The sequence below is a fragment of the Peromyscus maniculatus genome, chromosome 18, assembly GCF_049852395.1.
Source record: "Peromyscus maniculatus bairdii isolate BWxNUB_F1_BW_parent chromosome 18, HU_Pman_BW_mat_3.1, whole genome shotgun sequence".
Lineage (NCBI taxonomy): Eukaryota > Metazoa > Chordata > Mammalia > Rodentia > Cricetidae > Peromyscus > Peromyscus maniculatus.
Genome location: NC_134869.1, coordinates 34,503,245 through 34,524,204, shown reverse-complemented (window position 1 = coordinate 34,524,204; position 20,960 = coordinate 34,503,245). Strand labels below are relative to the sequence as shown.

The following is a 20,960-nucleotide window of genomic DNA, read 5'->3' as shown; positions in this document are numbered from 1 at the left end:
TGTCAGGAAGTCATAACTTGGGGTATTGCAATGTCTGCAGCCGTTTTCAGTTTTTACAATGCCCAAAGGATGCCCCTGATATTGTATGGGTGGGCATCAGGAGAGTCAAGGTTTCTGTATTGTAAGAGATTTACACATCCAAAGAGAGCTGGGGAAGCCGATGTGCACATGATGCACCAAGGCCCGTGGGAGTCTGGGGGAATGTCTTCAGAGAGGCAATATTGTTAGGGTTCAGGATCTCAGGGGAAACTCTTTTGTTCCTCCTTACAACTACAGGGGTCTAGCATGCTGTCTGCAAGAGGAATCCTTATGTACATGCCATTCTTGTCTCAGAAGACACTTGAACACAAGGTTGTTCCTTGTTTTTCTCATTAAAAAGGTAATTCTTTCTGGTATTCTCAAGATACACATTCTGACCTTTAAATAGTTGACAACATCGCCCAGAGAAGAATTATAGATATAAGCATCTCTTCAAAAAAAGAAAAAGAAAAAAAAAGAAAAGAAAGAAAAAAGCTCAAGATATGACTTTTAGAACAAATCCCTTGAGGAAAGTAGGATCATACAGAGCTGGTTTCATCTACTCACTCTGCACTACTAAAATTTTATAGGAGGAAATTTGTGTTCAAATTCACCCATTCTTTCAACATAAATCCTTTGCACATCTTTGATGCATCGGGCAATGGTCTAGGAATCAAGCATCCAGTGCTGTCTTAAAGGAAATTCCATGGTAATAAGAAGACTTAAAAAACAGCCAGGTAGTGTGGGAACACCAGAAAATCAGGGTGTGAGGTTGGGAATTAAAGAGTGTGATTTAGATGGGGCTTTTCAAGTAGAAAATAAAGGGCAGGATCAGAAGTGCAGAAGCAGAGTGACCATCAAGTCTAAAGAAGCGTTATGTATATTTTCCATACAAGGGACAGTGGGAAAGCAGAGAACATGGGGAGGCCTACATATGGGGAATGAAGTTGGAAAGGAGGCAGCCTAAACACCAAACATGGGAGAAACTCTGGGAGTTGCTTCAGAAGCTACTAGAAGAGCCCAAGCATGAAGCTGTGATGTGATTAATGTTTTGAGCATGACACTCTGTGATTTCTGTATAAAAATACCTGTGACTCACAACAGGAGAGGATGGAGGGTTGTCACTGTAGTCTATAAATGAGGACGTTGGAGTTGACCATTCTGTGACAGTGTAGAAGATGTGAGATGGATGATGAAGGTAGAGTTTAAATATTGGGGGATGGATGGAAAGTGGGATGGGAATGGAAGTCAGGGATCTCTCCACGTTTATTTATTGTCAACAGTTTATGTGATATTTGTGAGAGAAAGTAACAGTTTATCCCCCATTTAAAATTTATTTAACCTCAGTGTTAACCACCTCAAAGACATTCCAGCTATTTCAAGATAATACAAGGTAGTCTTCCCTAATTCACACCATATTGCTGGTGTACTTTATATTGTAGATTATTCTAACATCTGATTTTTCTCTTCTACATTTTGTACTGGAAATAGAGAACACACATGATGAGATTTCAAGGCATATTTGGTGCAGGAGTGAAGTATTAATACAGTTATGTTAAGATTGTGATTCCTAGGAGCTGACTGCCAGGGATTAATTGCTGCCAGCCCTATTAATCATCCTCTATTTTAAGAAAGTTCTCTTTTATATTGTAATCTATAAGTAAGAAATCATAATATTGCCTGCTTTAGAGGGTCGTTGAGATTTAATAACTTCATATATAAAAATGCTCTGAGAAATGCTTTGTACATAATGGATTTTTATTGTGTTAATAATTTTATTATCTACTAATACCATTGATAATAAGAATAGATATGTAGTGACTTAAATAAAAAATGAGAAGTTACAGAAGCATGAAGCTTGAATAATCCACAACCTGAACAAGCCAAAATGAGTACTTGAATATGAGATGTGCTCCAAAACTAATGATACATGCTAACATATACATTACATTATTCTTACATAATAACATGCTTTATATTTATTATCTGTGAGAAGAAATATAATTATCAATACATACATTTTCAAATTATTAATTGTATCATTCATCTATTTTTTATCATTTGATGTTTTTTTCCCATTGCAAATTCTTTTTTGAATCCATAATCTAAATGTATTTTGTCATTTTTCAAAATTTTAAGTTTCTTAGTGGCACTTTAAAATTCATTGATGATACTAAATTGAATGTGTGTAGTATATGAACCTAATTGCTCATTAGTTTGAAAACAATTTTTATTATATTTTTTTAAAGTTTTAAAAACATCTAAAACAGTTACCAGATGCTATGATCTATAATTTTTAGAATTTTTTCCTCATAAAATAATAAAGTTACAAAAATGAGCCCATAAATACTGCCTTTCTTTGAAGTGTAGTAACAGGATTCCAACTGGCTTGGACATAAGCATTCAATAAACACTTGTAGCTTGATTAATGTCTATTTATAAATTTTGTGTGCTAAATGAAGTGAGATAGAAATTCTGAGCAGGCTGTACAAATCAAACCAAGCATAAAATGATACAGCTTTTGAAGTCTACTTATGATAAGTGGCCTTTAGTTTGACATTTTGAAGCTGACTGGACAACCTTAGGATATTCACAGATGTTGATCCAGTGCCCATTGTTTAATGTTCGTTGTGATTTGAGTCTACAGTTGTGCTTATAACCTTATGTGTGATACAGCTCCCATTTCTCTGTTTCTTGTCTTTGTTTCTTGGACTGTTGCAGTGAAATGTATCCCTTGTTAACTTGAATTTTGTCCTTGAGTAAATTCTATAACAGCAAGTGGGCAATGCATTACCAATCTACATTTCCAAGATTAGTGTTTAAGTGGCCATGTACAGTATTACTGTCATAATGCCCTCTATATCCTTTAACTGTCATATCAGCTTTGATACTTGAGTTGAACTATCTCCTCTATTTATAATGACATTGTGTTCATTGCATCTCCTTTGAAAATATATAGAATATACAAAGTACTTAAAATGTTAGAAATAGAAACATAGCAGACTTGAGAAGAAATAGGAGTGTGAACCCACTCGATCGCTGAAGGCGTGGCATATAGTGCTATGACTCTGGTCTTCAGCCTCAGAATTACCATTATGGCATAACCAAGGCCTTTGCAAAGGAGTTGGTGCAGAGGCCCATTCATAGCAACTGGACTTTTAGAAAGAGCTTTTGAAGAAGGTTCCATAGACTTAGCACGTGGTGATGTAGAAGCAAGGTGAGACAATGGTCATCAGTGTGTATAGGCGATAGACTCTGGGAAGCAACTGACAAGAATGAAACTCAGAATGGCCGCTAGATTCTCTATTCAAAACTGTAGGCAGAAGAGTGAACAGCCTGCCCCTCATGGGCAGAAGGGTGAGCAACATTCCCCTCATGGGCAGGAGTGTGAGCAGCATGGCCCTCATGGGCAGGAGTGTGAACAGCATGGCCCTCATGGGCAGGAGTGTGAGCAGCATGGCCCTCATAGGCAGGAGTGTGAGCAGCATGGCCCGCCATAGACAGGAGTGTGAGCAGCATGGCCCTCATAAGCAGGAGTGTGAGCAGCATGCCCCTAATAGACAGGAGTATGAGCAGCATGGCCCTCATGGGCAGGAGTGTGAGCAGCATGTCCCCCATGGGCAGGAGTGTGAGCAGCATGGCCCTCATGGGCAGGAGTGTGAGCAGCGTGGCCCTCATGGGCAGGAGTGTGATCAGCATGCCGCTAATAGACAGGAGTGTGAGCAGCATGGCCCTCATAGACAGGAGTGTGAGCAGCATGGCCCTCATGGGCAGGAGTGTGAGCAGCATGGCCCTCATGGAGAGGAGTGTGAGCAGCATGGCCCTCAGAGGCAGGAGTGTGAGCAGCATGGACCTCAGAGGCAGGAGTGTGAGCAGCATGCCCCTCATTTGCAGGTTCTTCTTCCTCTTAGCGAGGAAGCTCAGGATTCATCCATCTTTCTTGTTGAGTTCAGGAATACACTATGCCTACAGATTAGCAAATGATTACTTCTGGCAGCTCTGAGCACCTTAGTCAGCCAGAAGTTGTAACTTCCTTCAAAGATATCAGCTCAAAACTGTTTGCTTCAGTTTCCTGGGCTAAATTTAATCTGGTACCTTCTGTGCTCCCACTAGCAAGCTTTTTTGTAATTATTATGGAACCCAATAGAGCTGGCTTTGCAATCAAATCAATCATATGCCATCAGACCAGACCTCCAGTTTTTCACAGTATCTTGCTTGAAGAAATATCCTATTGGCTAGGTGTTCTTTTTCTTTTTTTTTGTATTTGACTGACTATGTTAAAGCTTAAAGTACTAAGGGAGATGGGAGATAATTTCTTCTTTGTGGTGTTTTTCTATAATCCTCTTTGTGTATATTTAAGGTTTTAGGATCGATCAAATAAATTTTCTGTTCTTGTTTGGATGGGAGAAGGATACAACTGTTACTGCATTATGTCAATAAAATGTTCGGATTCACATCTGAGAATTTCATTGTCTATTTTTAGGGTTTTTTTTTGCTCTCTAAACATTGGGTGAACAACTTGCTGCTTATTAAACAGATTGTACGTTAAAAAGTGTAGAGTACAGAGGCAGGAATATCATACGTTTGGTGATAATTAGAACTGTTCATTTCCTCAGTAAGTACTAGGCATACCACACAGTTTCTATGGCAACCTCTATTCTGTTACATTAAGTGCCTAATGTGAATATATGAATACATTTTGGTACTTAAGGAAAAAAATTATCCCAAACATTGGGGAGGTCTGAGAGTTTATAGCTGTAGATATAAGCATATCAGTTTTATGTTGATTCCTATGTTACCTCTAGAAAGATGTTTTTGATGTTTTCAGGTTCTAAAAAATTGCTAATGCATAAAGAGTGAATAAATTTTAATGAATTTCTAAATGGCCTACTGAACAAGATTTGCCCAGTCCCTCAGCTACTTTCTGGTTGTAAATTATGCAAATGTACAAGCTGCCTTAACTCTTTCAGGACACCAGGGTACCATTTGGCAAACTACTCCAGGGAACAGAATCCATCCTGGGGCAAGGGATAGAAAGGAACAAAGACCATCTTACAGAGATTAAGGCAGAGTTGCTTTAATTTATAAAAAATGTCCCTGGAAAGCAGAAGTTGCATTATGTTAATTTTCCTGAAAAATAAAAAGCTTAGATACCATCAGCAGATTATAGGAAGCTGTGGCCAACAACACGCTCTATTGGAGACAGCAATGGTTTTGGAGTCTGAGATCCAAGTGGAAATTCTATATGAAACCAGGAAACTGGACGCCTTCCCTTCCTCTGTGTTGTAAATGAAGGGACATGGAGCATTCTTACTCTAGGCCACACCTGCACAGGAACAGTGTCTAAGTCAGCACTTAGAAGAATTTGGCTAGATTTATCTCTCCTTTTTATGCCAGGACATCTTATTTTATCAGCGTTTGAGGATTAGTGAACTGAAAAAAATAATTTCATGCCAATCCTGTTGGCATAGGTCTGTAATCCCAGACTCTTTGGAGTCTGAAGACTCATTCATGACCTGTGTTGACTACTGACTGAGTTCGAGGACGGAACTTTAAAATTAATGAGTTTATGTGTTGAGATAAAAGGTGAAAGAGGCCTGTGGATAGAGTGTTAATCCTGAGGTTTGCCTGAGAAAAACCAAGTCTTCCATTTTGAGCCATGTTTGAAGCAAGCTTTATTTAAATATTAAATACTGACAAAGATGGACTTGGGTCAGGACCTCTCCCTGGAATTTCCCAGCTGAGTGGCCCTAAGACAGGTTTTACAGATGCTTATAAAGACAAAACCCATAGGCCACTAAACTCTCCCATGAGGCTTTGTTTTTTTTTTTTTTTTTACAAGAGCTACAACTCCCAGCATCCCATGAGGTTACCTGGTTCTTGGGGCAGGTGGGGCTTACAGGTTAATTTTGAGTATTACAAGAGCTTAGCATAGAATGCTTGCCTAGAGTGCATGAGACCTTAGGATTCATTCATACACAATGCTGAAAACAGTGTTGTTCGTACAGTTCGTTCATCTTAGCATTTAAAACATTGTGGTACATAGAGGTCATTCATGATGGTGTAACAGAATCTAGTCCTTTCTTTCAAGCCACTAAAATGCCTTGTTTGGCTAAATAACCAAGGCAGCTTCCCATGTTACTTCAGGTACCCAGAAGTCATTAGAACTTTATCCAGCCCCATCAGTGACCACGTCACAGGTGGGATGCAGAGAGCAAAAAGTTTCAGATAGAAGGCTTCCTGCTCATGTCACTGTGATTCAGATATTCATGGTAGGGTGGAAGTGATGGAAAATAACAAACATTGTTCTGTATCCTCATGCCTCCTAGAAATACTACTTGAAAACTTAAGCATGAGGCTCCTTTATTTATCATCGAAGATACATATGTGCTTTCCAATAAGGTATGGGAAGAAATGAGGCTAGGATGTGACATCTTTTCTATGGAAACATTAACAGCTGTTTATTCTTCAACATACTCGTATTTAGGACTGACAGATATTCACTATCTTTAATGCTATGTCAAGGAGTAAATTCTGAAGTCTGTTCCTCATACAGCTTTATCCCTTTGAGCAATGAAGATCATTTTAAAAGAAATAAATCACATTTTTCAGTTTTTCTAGATTTATCTATTTTATTTGGTGTGTATGAGTGATGGCTTACATATATGTTTGTGAACCATGCGTGTGCCTCATGCCTAGAGGTCAGAAGAGAGTGTTGTTGGGTCCTTTGGAACTGGAGTTTCCCATGATTGTAAGCCACCATGTAAGTGCTAAGAACCGAACCTGGGTCCTCTGCAGGAGCAACCAACATCTGAACTGTTAAGCCGCCTCTCTAGCCACAAGGCTTTGTTGTCATTGTTTGTTTGTTTTTATTTTTTTCAATCTTTGCTTATTTTTGACAATTTAGATGAGACCGAAAATTCAGTAGAGTTCAAATCCTTTCCCAAATATTAAGTGATTTGCTTAAATATTTAAAGAAAAACTAAACCAATCTTATCTAAAGTTGTATTTATATTGTGTTAATATTCAAGTTAGTAATCATACGTAACTGATAGCAGTGAATTATTTTTCTAAAATGCTAGATAGTTTGTATGAATATAAATTTCCTAGTCAGATACTTTCTATACAAATGAATGGATAACAGATTTTCATTCTGCAGCTAGATGATTTCACTCTGAATAATTTTATCCACAACCAACCCTGTAGATTAGCTGTTTCCCCAACAGGGAAGTGAGGGCTGGAGAGATAGCTCAGCCAGTAAGAAGTGCTGACTTGTGCAAGCCTGGGGAATTGAGTTCAATTCTTAGAATCCACATAAAAAAGCCGAGTCCAGTGGTGTGCATCTACAGTTCCAATCCTCCTGCAGGGAGATGCCTAGGAGACATCTTGGAGTACACAGTTGAAAAAGAAAAAGAAAAAGAGAGACCCAAGTTTTGAAAAATGTTCTCTGACTTCTGACGTCTAACAAAGATGCTGTGGCAAGCGCATGTACCTACACTCATAAACACACACACACACACACACACACACACACACACACACACACACACACACACACACACACGTGAGATGGAAGATGTGCCAGTGTATTTAACTATATTCTTTGTTTCTATCCATATTATAACATTATCTTTATTTCAACTATAAATGACACAACCTATTTTTTAAATAAAAGTATCACCTTGAGTTAACATTTTAGTAATGAAGTGTTTAATAATCCCACTGTTATCCTTACTCTTCAACTTCTTTTGTATGAAGATATTGAAATATACACACAGTAGTGTGCTTGAGAAGAGTGTTGCTAGACTAGAAATTGTATCACAATTAAGTGCAAGCTGAGTGCCTGAAATTACATGCTCCTTGCTTTAATATACAGGATGCATATTGGTAGCTTCAATCAGCCTATACAGTAACTTCTCTTCTTTAAATGCTATCATGTCTTAAACTATGCACATGAATCTTTATAACAAAACAAGGTCACAGTCTGTATTTCAGACCAATCTAGAACTAATTTTTTTTAAACCCAGAATCACCTCAAATTTATAACCACCCTCCTACCTAAGCCTGTCAAGAACTGGGATTATAGACATTTCTGACATTGCAAATCTATATATATATTGGGGACCACAACAAATAAAAGCTAAGTGGATATGAAAATATTTTAAAAGAGGTATTATTTTACTTGTAATATCTCCATCTTTAATAGATGATAATTAGTGTATTCTCAAACACACAAAATATATGTTTTAACCTATAAAACAAGAAAATCACAGTGTTATATTTTAAAGTAGGACTCATCTTTGTTCCATTTTGACATTATCTTGAAAACATTTTCTCTGTATAGAATGACAGAAATTCTGTGGACCTTTTCGAAGACTTTAGCTGAAATTTTATTTACTTACGGATTTTTATTCCTAGTTGTCACTTAGGAGATACATTGTTTCTATGCCAATTGAATTTTCTAAGGCAATAAAAGTTAAGAGAAAACAATAAGGCAATAATAAAAACATGTGAAAACTGCTGAGTGATTTTTATAGTATAATCCTAGAAAATATTTTAAGGGTTATTTTGCCGTCTAAATGAAGGAAGTACTTATATAAAATAGTAAATGTAACTGCAGTTGGGAAACCTACACATAAAATTCCCTCCTAAAATGTTAACGTCAGTTGTTTGTTAGCATATATTCATTACACAAAAAAGTTGATTTTACTGTACATCAGTTGTTAAAGATAAATTCCATATTTTATGTTGATAGCAATATTTCATTAGATTTTAAATTATAGGCTATTTTCAGAAGATTTTCCTTCACCAAAATGTTTATGGTGTTACTTGGGAATTCTTGTTCAGTTGAGACTCATTAATTTCTTTGGTTTATTGAAAAGTTAATTTTAACATGAATTAAATGTGTCTTCTTACAACTCATTCGGTGAGGAGCCCCTGTAATCCAAAATTTGAGATAAATATTATGCTGGAGTCATTTCATCTTCTCAAGAAACACACTGTGGGGTGGGAATACTTATTCCCATTTAAAAGAATCCTAGGAAAATTAAACTTGCCAAAGTTACAGAATGAATGTATAGATGTATTGAATTTCAAAGTCCATTTCTTAGCCTCTACATAAGACTTCATTGCAGCAGAAAAAATTTATGGACATAAATATATCCTGAGCATGCTAGGAAAACTAAATGACTTCAACTCTGTAAATGGCTAACTTTCAGAGATTATTAGGTCAATAACAGCAACCAATGATAGGCTTTGCAATATTTAACTATTTCTGAGATGTAACATGGACTTATGAATCTCCATGTAGAGTTGAAACTGTCATAACAGTGTTGTGAGGAAATACTCCTATCCTATGGAAATTGTAGAATTTTGTAAAAAGAAAAACAGCAAAAAAAAAATACAATAAGAAGAAAATCTTGCAATTTTTTTGGATATTTAAATATATTGGGAGTAATTTCCAAAACATAATATCTTTTCAAGCTTTATACAAATTATAAAAGAAAGGGGGAATTGAAAACTTCCTTGTGTTTTATAGGCAATGAGAATAGCCATTGGATTTCAATCTATTGTAATCCCAGAATCCATGTTAAATATTGCCTCACACAAATAATCTTATTATCTAATTCATGTCTAGTATTTTTATTTTAAATATGTTGCCTGCATTTGACAATTTTCTGTGTTCTGTTGAGAGATTGTGGCATGTCTGCCCTAATACCAAAGAACAGTTATTTTTCAGTTGTGTTGGGGGAATCATGGTTTCCAATACTGTTTCCTTATCTGATTCTTGTCATAGAGAACTTCTAAATTAATTGACATTTTGACTAACAAGTAAAGGCATTCTCAATTGATACTAGTTGGCATAAAACTGTTTTGATATGCTGTGATGCTATTTAGTTGTGCACTAGAGCATAAGACACAAATTTTCTTGTATCTAGAGTTCCTTTGCAATTGACCATGAAGTGAAAAACAGTAGTATAACTATGTCATAGGAGAGGTAATAATATCTCATCCCAATTAAATGTGTTAATTAGAAATAGAATCTTCAGATGGTTTTTATGAATTATCAAATTCATAATAGAATCCTATTCCAGGAATCATAGGTGGTTACTTCTTTTTATGAAAACAAAAGAATAAAGCATTGGAATGTATTTCTGGAATCTTCTAGACCCAATAAAGATAATTTTTCCTCTACTTCCTCCTCACTGTCATTAGAGATGGACTGTTCGTACAGTGTGTTTCCTCTTCCTGATATAGTATCTTATTTGCTGCCCTCTCAAGTGTGGACACACATATTCCATGTGAAGTCATAACCTGGCACTTAGACAGCATGACTTAGAGATTATTCTTCACCTGCAAATCTCTCAGGTGCTGAGCTCTACCTTCATGCTCTAAAATGATGGATTGTAGAGTAGAACTGTTTAAGAGGCTGTGTCTGAGTTTTTGAGACCAGAGGTATTTCAGATATTCCTGAGTGTTCAGATTTTGGGAATGGAATTTCACACATTGATTTTTCCCTAAGCTGAAAATGAGCAGTGCAGCTGAAATTTTCCTGTGTCCCGCCTGGCCCACAGCTGCTCAGACCCAAATAAACACATATAGGCTTTAATTATTTTTGAACTATGGCCATGGCAGGCTTCTTGCTGGCTAACTCTTATATCTCAAATTAACCCATTTCTATCAATCTATACTTTATGGCTTGTGGTTTACCAGTATCTTTACATCTTGCTTCTCCTGGTGGTGACTAGCAGCTCTCCTGACTCAGCTTTCCTCTTCCCAGAATTCTCCTCGTCTCCTTACCCTGCCTATACTTCTGCCTGGCTACTGGCCAATCAGCGTTTTATTCATAAACCAATCAGAGCAATACATATTCACAGTATACAGAAAGACATCCCCCATCATAGTAGTTTTCCAAAAAATCTGCAGGGACCTAAAATCTGTAAATTTGCCAGTGCTAATGATGCTCAAAAATTTCAGTTCCCTAAGGAAAATAGAAATGTTAACTACTCTGGTTTTTCCATTAAATATTGTATATGTGTCTCAGATTAGCATAGTGTACTCTAAATATCCATAATAAATATATACTGACAAAATGTGTTAATAAAAATTCAGTTTGTAATGTTTTAGATTTTAGACTTTCAGATGTGGAAAGCTAAGCACGGATTATCTTGAATTTTTGATATTCCTATATGCTAATTACTGTGGTATCATGCTTGAAGAGTTTAAGTCTCCACAAACAACATAAAATCAGTTAGTAGTCATCATAGTCATAATACTACCATTACAGCAATTGAGTAGTATTTCAAATGATCTCATGTGAATTTTATTTATTCTTCATTCAGTATCGCTACTGAGTGGATTATTATTTTGAAGATTCTGTCTGACATGTTTAGAAGATAGTGATTAAACACCTGAGTGTTAGCCACCCTCACTTTCATATAGCCTCTGCCCCATAGATATGCAGACATGTGACTGGCAAGAAGTTGTTCTAAGGCAACAGAACATGCTGAATACCTTGTGAAGAAATGTGCTGTGGGATGTTCTGTATGGCAAATGTGTTGCTCTGATTGGTTAGTAAATAAAACACAGTAGTCAGGCAGGAGGAAGTATAGGCGGGACAAGGAGGAGAAGAATTCTGAGAAGTGAAAGGCTGCGTCAGAGACACTGCCAGCCGCCGCCATGACAAACAGCATGTGAAGATGCCGGTAAACCACAAACCATGTGGCAAGGTATAGATTTATAGAAATGGATTAATTTAAGATATAAGAACAGTTAGCAAGAAGTCTGGTACAGCCATATAGTTTGTAAACAATATAAGTCTCTGTGTTTACTTGATTGGATCTGAGCAGCTATGGGACTGGCAAGTGAGAAAGATTTGTCCTGACTGTGGGCCACGCAGGAAAACTCTAGCTACAGAAATGTTCACCCCAAGTATTCCAAATGGGAGCGTGGTGGAGAAAGCAGTCAAGTGGAAGGCTTAAAGAACTGTCCCTGGAGGGGAGCTCATTGATAAAATGGGGTCACAGTGTAAATTCCCAAGTCCCGATATGAGGGGTGAGATCACCAGAATCATGCTTACATCAGACTCTTTCCCTGAACAGACATGGTTTTTGTGCTTTTAAAGTTCTCGGGTATAAAACTGTTCCAAAGAAATAGAACATGGCAATTGTCATGTGTACCATACAAACAAAAGGGTGCCACTGGAAAGCCAATCACAGACACACAGCAGAGGTACCTGGGCTATGGCACATGTGAAGGAGCAGTTCCTCAGTGAAGGCACAGGTAATCGCTTTCCAGAGAAAAACGGAGTAAAACAAAACTTTGTGAATATTTGGTTTTTAATTTTAAAATATTTTATGTGTATGGGTGTTTGCCTGCATGTTCATCTAAGAAATAAGTGTATTTATGATGTTTGTGGAGGCCAGAAGAGGACATCAGGTATCCTGGGACAGGAGTTGCTGAATGTTGTGAGCCCCATGTAGGTGCTGGAAATCAAACCCACATCTGCAGCAAGAGCAGCTAGTGATCTTTACTTACCACCTCTTTAGCTCCCGGCAGCAATACTCTATTAAATACCTGAAATTTTTTCCTCTTTTGCCTACATCTCACTTCTACTCCCTTCAACCTGTTTTGAGCACAGGTCTACTATCTATTTATTCAAACGTCCTTCCCCTTTGAGTGTTCTTATAGAAAAAAGACTGTGTAATATTTCTGCTTGGGTTTGCTTGTTTACTTGGCATGTCTGACCTATCCATCCCTTTTTTCTCTAGTGGAAGTCAGAATGCATCTTCTATAGACCAAATCACAGAGTAAGGATTTGGGTTAACTGTATTGTGAGACACACCAAAGCATCAAGAATAAATCTGAGGTTCTTTCATCATTCAAAAAGGATCATTTTGAAATGGGGTGGGTATATTAATTTGTGTTGTTAAGCTAACTATTTATATAAAATACATTCTTATGCTCCTTATGTGTATACAATAAAAATAAACAAAAGCAGATAATCTAGCTGAGTATGGCCCAGGACATGTGAGGCAGATGCCAAAGGACTCAGTTTTGGTCTTTTCTGGATTACAGAATAAGATCCTGTCTCACACACACACACACACACACACACACACACACACACACACACACACACACACACGAGAAAGCAAAACCATTCTAGAGGTCAGTTTTCTAAAATCCAACAATCTTCAACAATCTTGAAGTGCCGGGAGCCCTTCCCAGGGTTGGACAGGTCCCAGTAAAGGATGTAAGGAGTCGGTGGGAGAGCCGGGAGTGATGGTCAGGAGAATCTTGCAGCCTGACTCACTAGCAGCCAGAGTGCTTTTTTATTTATACAAAATTAGGTAAGCAGGGATAGATAGATTCTTGTTGTTCCAAAACATAGATCATATCATTTTTGATTTTGGGCATGTGTTTCACTTTTCTTGTTCATCTTTCTGTCATCATTGGTAAATGATGACCAAACAGATTTATCATTTCCAGTCATTTTCCCTCAAGTTTTAACATCATTGATGAACAGAGTTATTGTTGTTGCTCATTAACCCATAACCCCAAATTTAAGAATCTAGAGGCATATGACAGCCTGTTCTCAGGCTGGTAGCTTTGGTTGCTTCAAGGATGCTAGACCAAAACAAAATCTTCAAGCCAGCCTGTGCATATTGCCATGTCCCAAGCAGTGTGTTATTAACTCTTAAAAGTCAGAGTGACGAAGAAAAATCCTCAGGCCAAAGCTGCTGCAGTTATTATTCCAATTCTGACATGGTAACTTTAGTTAACCTAACACTGTTGCTGTATATGTCCTATCATTGCCTGAGTGTATAATGGGAAGGGGCTTGCGATCTGAACTGCGACCAACCCCTCTAGCCCACCAAATCTTGTCGATCTTTTAAAGTTTATTTTGTTTTGACTATCTTGTTTCTGAGACAGAACAGGGACAGCAGTTTCAAAAATGTCTCATAGCCTCATAAAGAGACCTCTGGCTTCTTCATGTATGTCACAACCCCCAAAGCATAAGAAAGAACTTCAAGTTGATAAGGATATTTCCCCAAAAATAAGATGAGTAGCATGTTCAGGACTTTCCTGGGGAAGCTTAGAAGTAATTACTCCTGGGAGAAGGCATAAATGATTCATAAGAAATTTTCCCAACAGTTCAATATCCCCAAGTTGTACAAATATTAAAAGTCCCTCAAGCATGCAACAGGTAGAGATGGAAACCAAAGGTGGCACAGTGGCCATCCTGTGACTCAGCTTTGCTGGACCTTTGTCAAGCAGCTGTGCTGACTTTGTGACTTTCGCTGTTCTCATCAGATATGGCTGTGGCACTGAAGTAACCCAGCAATTCTACCCTAAAATATCTTGAGTTATCTGAAATGAGCAATATTTAGCTATTTTTAACCTATAAAATTTCAGTTGTATATGGCTTGATACACACCAAAGTATAACACTCTATCGTGGAAGATAAATATACTTACAGTTAAAAAAAAATACAGCAATTTCTTCTGAGGGACAGTGGCACCCCAGAAAATTAATTAAAAAAAAAAGATTTAAGTGCCTTAGCTGGCACACTGTAAGTTTTATTTTATTTTTGCATCACCTAAAATCACAGTGATTCATCTTCTGAAGCTGCATAACCTTGGTGTGTTTTCTCTTGTTTAAACTATGTGGGTATTTCCTTCTTTGAACTTCAAATATTTAAGAAAGATTAGGAGCGTAGATATCATGGCCTCTTTACTCACACTCTTCTGAAAATGTTTGTGAGGACATTTAATCAGAATGAAGTCCCTGCTTCTTTCAGGGGTGTTTCACATCCTATTCTATTGGATGTTAAAAAAGAATAAGGAAGTGATTTATTAACATGCTACAGTGAGTTCTCTTATTCTAGTCTGCCCACTTTCTCATGGGGATGGAACACCATAATATAGATGCACACGCTTCCTATTGATATTACTGCTCTCTTGTGTTATCCTACCTGAGAAAAATAAAGGCTGCCACTCAGGAAGCTGCTTGATTGAAAAGCATAGCCCTACGATTCCTATAACATATTTGAGAAAGCCATGGTTTTCTCTATTTTAATTTGCAGTGTACATCTCAACTTCCCCAAAAACAGATGAGGAAATTCAATAATACTATATTTTGGACCCTCAAGATGAAGGAAGAAGGCCTGACAGCAGTTTGAAATAATGACATAACAAAGGGAAGGGAAAAATAGATCTTGATTTTTCCCTGGATGTTGAAATATTTATCATTGGCCACACTGAGATTTTTTTGGGCCTATTTGAACAATCATGTCTATTTGGAAAGGCATATGCGTATGTATGCTTAGCCTGCTACAAAGCACTGGCTTCAAAGGAATTTCTTTGGGGGACTATCAAAGCCGAGAAGCTGCTGGAATTTACCGTCAAACAGGGCCTGATGCTGAATTGTTCCTAATTCAGCTGTAGTTAGAGACCTGGCCTTTATTATCTTTTCATAAATGCAAGCACAGACACATGCTCAGACACCCCTAATTTTACTTAATTAATTGGGCTCCTAGTTGGAGACTTTAAGTCATTTGTGGTGTTTTAAGTCAGAGACATCAAAGATGGCAAGCATTGCAGACAAGTAGCTGGATAGCAGTGTTTATATCTCACAAATTACAGTCTAAAAATCTGTTACTGACTAGTTATTAAATGATAATACTTGAATCTGGGCCAATTTGATTATTCAAGTATTTCTGCTTCTTGATTATGAACTCTACACTCAGGGAAAGAGATCTTCTGAATGCAATATTACCTGGACCCAGTGGATCCTTTGCTATCTGTCTTTTTAATCATTGCAGCACTGTGAACTTTATTTTCTTTTTGCAGTGTCTAAGATTTGCTTTATACATGAAGGATAGAGCTGATGGAGACTTTTCAAGTTTCTTTTGAGTGTAATTTCTGTGATACTACCATATATTTTTCTACTTTCCTAGTAGATTTCATGAATGAATTTTCCTGAGGAAATATAGTTCTTCATTGTATGATTGAAAATCCCCTGATTTTTTACCACTTACAGTGTCTTACATCATCACTAACTCTTCCAGCCAATCACAGATGAACTCTGCTCTGATGGACTAGGGCTCAAGTGATCTGCTGTAACCATAAATCATCCCTACATTCTAAGATTTTTTCCAATGGTCTGTCGATCTTGAGTTCCTTAATTTTTATATAATAATGTTTAGTTAAACCTTCCTCAAGCCAGTAACTACAGAGAAAACACAGATGGATGATGACATGCCAGTTCATTTGATCCACAAATGTTTATGGTGTATGCAGATGGTGCATCCTAGTAGGCATCGAGGGCAATACAATGAGCAAAATACAGATTGAGCTTAGGTAATTCATAGTCTGATGCCAGTTGTCTATTTCTATTTCTGAATATAATAGTAATACAATAATAATTGAATCAATTAACAAAAGGTACTCCTAATGAGATGTTGCACATGGCATTAATTTTGTTCCATTGGTACTATTTCAAGCTTTTACTATAAATCAAAAGGAATAAATTAACACGCCATATTATTTGTGTCTCACTGTTAAGTTCTTGGATTATCTTTGATTCACAAAGAACAACTCCAGGAAGAGTTGACTTTGTCTTGGAATTATAAAACAGTAGAGTGAAATCCATGTCTGCTGTACCTATTTACTATTGCAGGTTTTATATTGCAATCTTACTTAGAAATGATTTTGTTATGGGGTTTTTGTACTGTGGAAGAAAAAAAGGGGTTTTGCTTATCTTATTTGTTCTGTGTGCTATATTTTAAATGTCAAAAGATTTTGAACTAAGCCTTCAAAAATGAATGATATAATAGCTCTTTCCTTTGATAAGGATGATCTTTCTTTTTTTGGCTGTAGTTTTATTTAATCACTAAGAGGTTCTTAATGTTCTACTTAATTTTCACTGGAATCTGTCATGAATCATTTAACCAGAATATGCTGAAATGAAGACCGTGTTCAAGTATGATGAGAGATACTTGGTGTGTGTGTCCAGGCTATAACCATACTATCCTGTCTTCTGGTGCCTCTTATTTTGCTTCATCTAGCTTTGGCCAATGTCCAAGTTACCTGCTTTAGTAACATCATGTGTGACTCCTCTGGGTGACTTCTAGGAATCCAATGGTGAAGTACTCAATGAGGGTTTTCAGAGAACTTAAACTTTCCTTAAATAATTATAAAGAGTAATTGAATAGTTTGCTTGTTACATATATATGTATATATGTACATATATATGTACATGTGTGTATTACTGTATGTGCTGGTATACCTGCCCATGTATATACTTGTTTGCAGAATGCAGAGGTCAACCTCAAGGATCATTCCTCAGGAGCTATCCATCTTGTTCATTGAGACAGGTGTTCCTTGTGACATGGAGATTGCCAAGTAGAATAGGCTCTCTGGTCACTGAGTCCCAAATTTGCCTTTCTCTATCATCCCAGCAGTGAGATTGCAAATGTGCATTGCATCATGTCTCTATCTTATTCATGGATTCAAACATAGGTCTTTATGTTTACAAGACAAGTGCTTTACTAACCAAGTTATCTCCCAAGCATTGTGTATTAAGTTTAATGGATTAGAACTATGATGCATTTTTTAAAGGTGTGATAAGGAACAAAATTTATTCACTGTTGTAGAACAGGGGTTTTCTCTATACTATCTTCCCTGAAGATCAGTGTGGTGGTATTGTGTTCCCCAAAATATTGTGTACTCTAATAAATTTATCTGGGGTCAGAGAACAGACAGCCACTAGATACAAAGGCTAGAAAATGGTGACACTCACACCTTTAATCCTAGCATTCCAGAGATAGAAATCCCTCTGGATCTCTGTGAGTTCAAGGCCACATTGGAAATAGCCAAGCATGGTGACACACGCCTTTAATCCCAGAAAGCCAGCCTTTAATCCCAGGGAGTGGTGGTAGAAAGCAGAAAGATATATAAGGCGTGAGGACCAAAAACTAGAAGATTTTGACTGGTTAAGCATTCAGGCTTTTGAGCAGTAATTCAGCTGAGACCCATTCTGGATGAGGACTCAGAGGCCTCCAGTCTGAGGAGACAAGACCAGCTGAGGATCCGGCTAGGTGAGATAGCTGTGGCTTGTTCTGTCTCTCTGATCTACCAGCATGGACCCCAATAACTCGCCTCGGGTTTGATTTTATTAATAAGAACTTTTAAGATTCCTGCTACAGATCAGCATAATTCTGAATCATGAATATTTGTAGTATGAGAGAACAACCAACATGATGAGGAGCATCTCTAGATGTCACTCTACTGTTGTCAAGCAAGGGATTCTTCTGACACTGCATTTCAGTGAGGTACAGCTGGGAATGTTTGTTATTGTATATGTTGAGTTAACCTAATCCATGATTGGAAGAGGAGAGATCATAGTACAAAAGACTGGTGAAGAGAAGATTGTATACTGTGAACTGTCAAAACTTTGACTTATTTCTATGGTTTACTATGTCTGATAAAACTTTACAAAGCATTTTTGCAAAATACATTTTTTTTAAACAATGGTCAGAACCTCCTGGAAATGTTTGTGGAGTTATAGGAAGTGAACATTAATTAAAGATAATGTCTTAATATTTCTATTTGTACTCTTGCTTACTAACAGACCAATGGATTCATAGAGATGGTCTTATTGATGTCTATGATTAGGTCACTGTTATGATAATGGATGGCACCAAAGCTCCCTGATTTCAAGTGACTTGATCTAGTTGAATACAGAGGATTACAAATTAGATTTCTCTTAGTTTTACCATCTAATCTAAATGTAGGGGAATTCATGCAGGTAATGGCTGGGAGAAGTCATTAAAATGGGCTGTTAAACATTTTAGATTCATCAGAGGACAAATATGCTGTATGTTTTGACACATTTACATGAAGATCTAAGACTATACATAATCCCCTTGAATGAGACTAACTGTGAGACAATGGTGATTTCACTCTATCCAATTTTATAATTTTCAATGTGGTAAACATAGTTTTATCAATTCCTTAGAACACGAAGGACATTCCCATAATGTTTATACTGGCTTTAAAAATATTGCAGTGAATTTTCTATTGCTTTTCCTATGTGAGGCCTTAATCCTTTCAGACTTAAGATTTTTCCTCCCATTTTGTTATTGATTCAGTGTGTTACTTCTCAAATATTTTCCCAGGCCTTTTCGTCAGTAGTTCTTGCTGCTGGGATGGATGGTGATTAGACAAGATTATCTAGCAGCCGTTTGTATTTTTAAAACCCCTCAAAATAAAACAGAACCTCTTAAAGCCTGTCCTTAATTAACACAGTATTTCTGTTGCCTTCACCTCCCTGAACCCAGTTGCGTGCATGGCAATTAGCTATGTGAACACTTTATCAAATGCTTAATGGGCCAGACCCATGGTAAATTTCTAGGGAATAGGAAATGAATTTTTAACTCAGTTGGCATTTATTATTACTTTTTGTTCTACTTCAGTTACATGTGGCAGAGTAAAATAAACCATTGACACACTGACTGATTGCTAAAAGTATGCATGCTAATGTGTGTAGTAAAGGCAAGGCTGAAAATCCGTATGTTTTAAAACTAACTTCAGGAAGGGTCTGGTCACCTTTTCCTTGCTCTATTCCCTAACTTTGCCTCCACAAAGTCGTGGGACTAGTGGAGAAGTAGTCGCTTTCAAAGCAGTAGTTGGGACACAATGGCCATGGAACTGTAAAATGCTTTGAGGAAGGCAAAAATAGTAGGTCTTCTGTCCTCCATTCTGGGATTTACCATTTCCTTAGTGTCTGCCGACAGATGAAGATGCTGTTAGTGCCTCATGTTTCAACAACAGTGAAAGCAGAAGTGCTTAAATTAGTGTTTAACAAATCATAAGCACTCATTGGCACTGTCACTTTGATTCACGGTTGTGAAACTGTGACTCAGGGAGGTCTAAATGACATGTCCAAGGTCACACTGTTAGTGATGGCTTAAAGTGACATTCATGCCATCTCATATTAAACCTACATAGTCTCATTGTCTGCTCTCTCCTATTAAACTTTTTTCCTTATTTTATTGCACCCATCTCCCCAATATCTAACCGATCACTAGAAAGTCCCAATTCTACTCATTCACTTACTGCAAGCTCAGTTCTTAAGACTTTCCCTAAAACAACTCATATGTTATTTGATAGTAATTATATCATCTCTTTTGGAGACCAGTAATAGAAAATGTACTTCATAGATGGTGAAAATATAGTACAGAATGGTTAAATATTCTCAGCCTATGGATCCCTCCACAGTAACTTCTGAGTTCTACATTTCTTGCTACGTTTAGAGACTTGGTCTACTGTTTGCAATTTTCTTAATCTTGACAGCAGGAAAACACTACCAGGCTCCTTTCTACCTTCTTAGCAAGAGATATTTCAATAGTTAAAAGCATATTTGTGTAAGCATATATAATCAGTGTGCATTGAAAGCACAAGTTTCTCAAATAAAGGTGGCGTATGCACTCACTTTGAACATTCCAGAATCTATTGTAGATCCTTCCAGTGGTCCCCCGAGATACATATCAAAATTGACTTAATTGTATGGCTAAAGACACCAGTTTGTATGTTTTCCAAGGATTATAGTCTATAATGATAAAACTAAGCCTGTAAGCTGTCCAATAAGGGTAACTTCAATTAATTGATTATTTTATCTCTTTAAGAACATTCAATAAATAAGTGTTAGTGAATGATTGTCTTTAAGCTGCAAATTTCAAAGTCAAATTTCTGCACTATTTTTCCTTTTTGTTTGCAGAAGCAATAAAGGTGTGAAAAATTGACAAATCAATCACAAGACAAGATAGTGTACCAAAAATATGTAGTCTAAAGCGCAGGGAAGGCAAGACACCTATAATAAATGCACCCAATTTCACAAACCTTGACAGTTGACATAAAAAATTTAACCAAACATAT

The 20,960-nt window shown here is 37.0% G+C and overlaps 1 protein-coding gene across 1 annotated transcript in view; it reads left to right on the top strand.

Annotated features, from left to right (window-relative positions):
- Nav3 (neuron navigator 3) overlaps positions 1-20,960 on the top strand; it is a 521,591-nt gene that overhangs the window by 55,726 nt on the left and 444,905 nt on the right. The gene's annotated exons all lie outside the window — the stretch shown is intronic.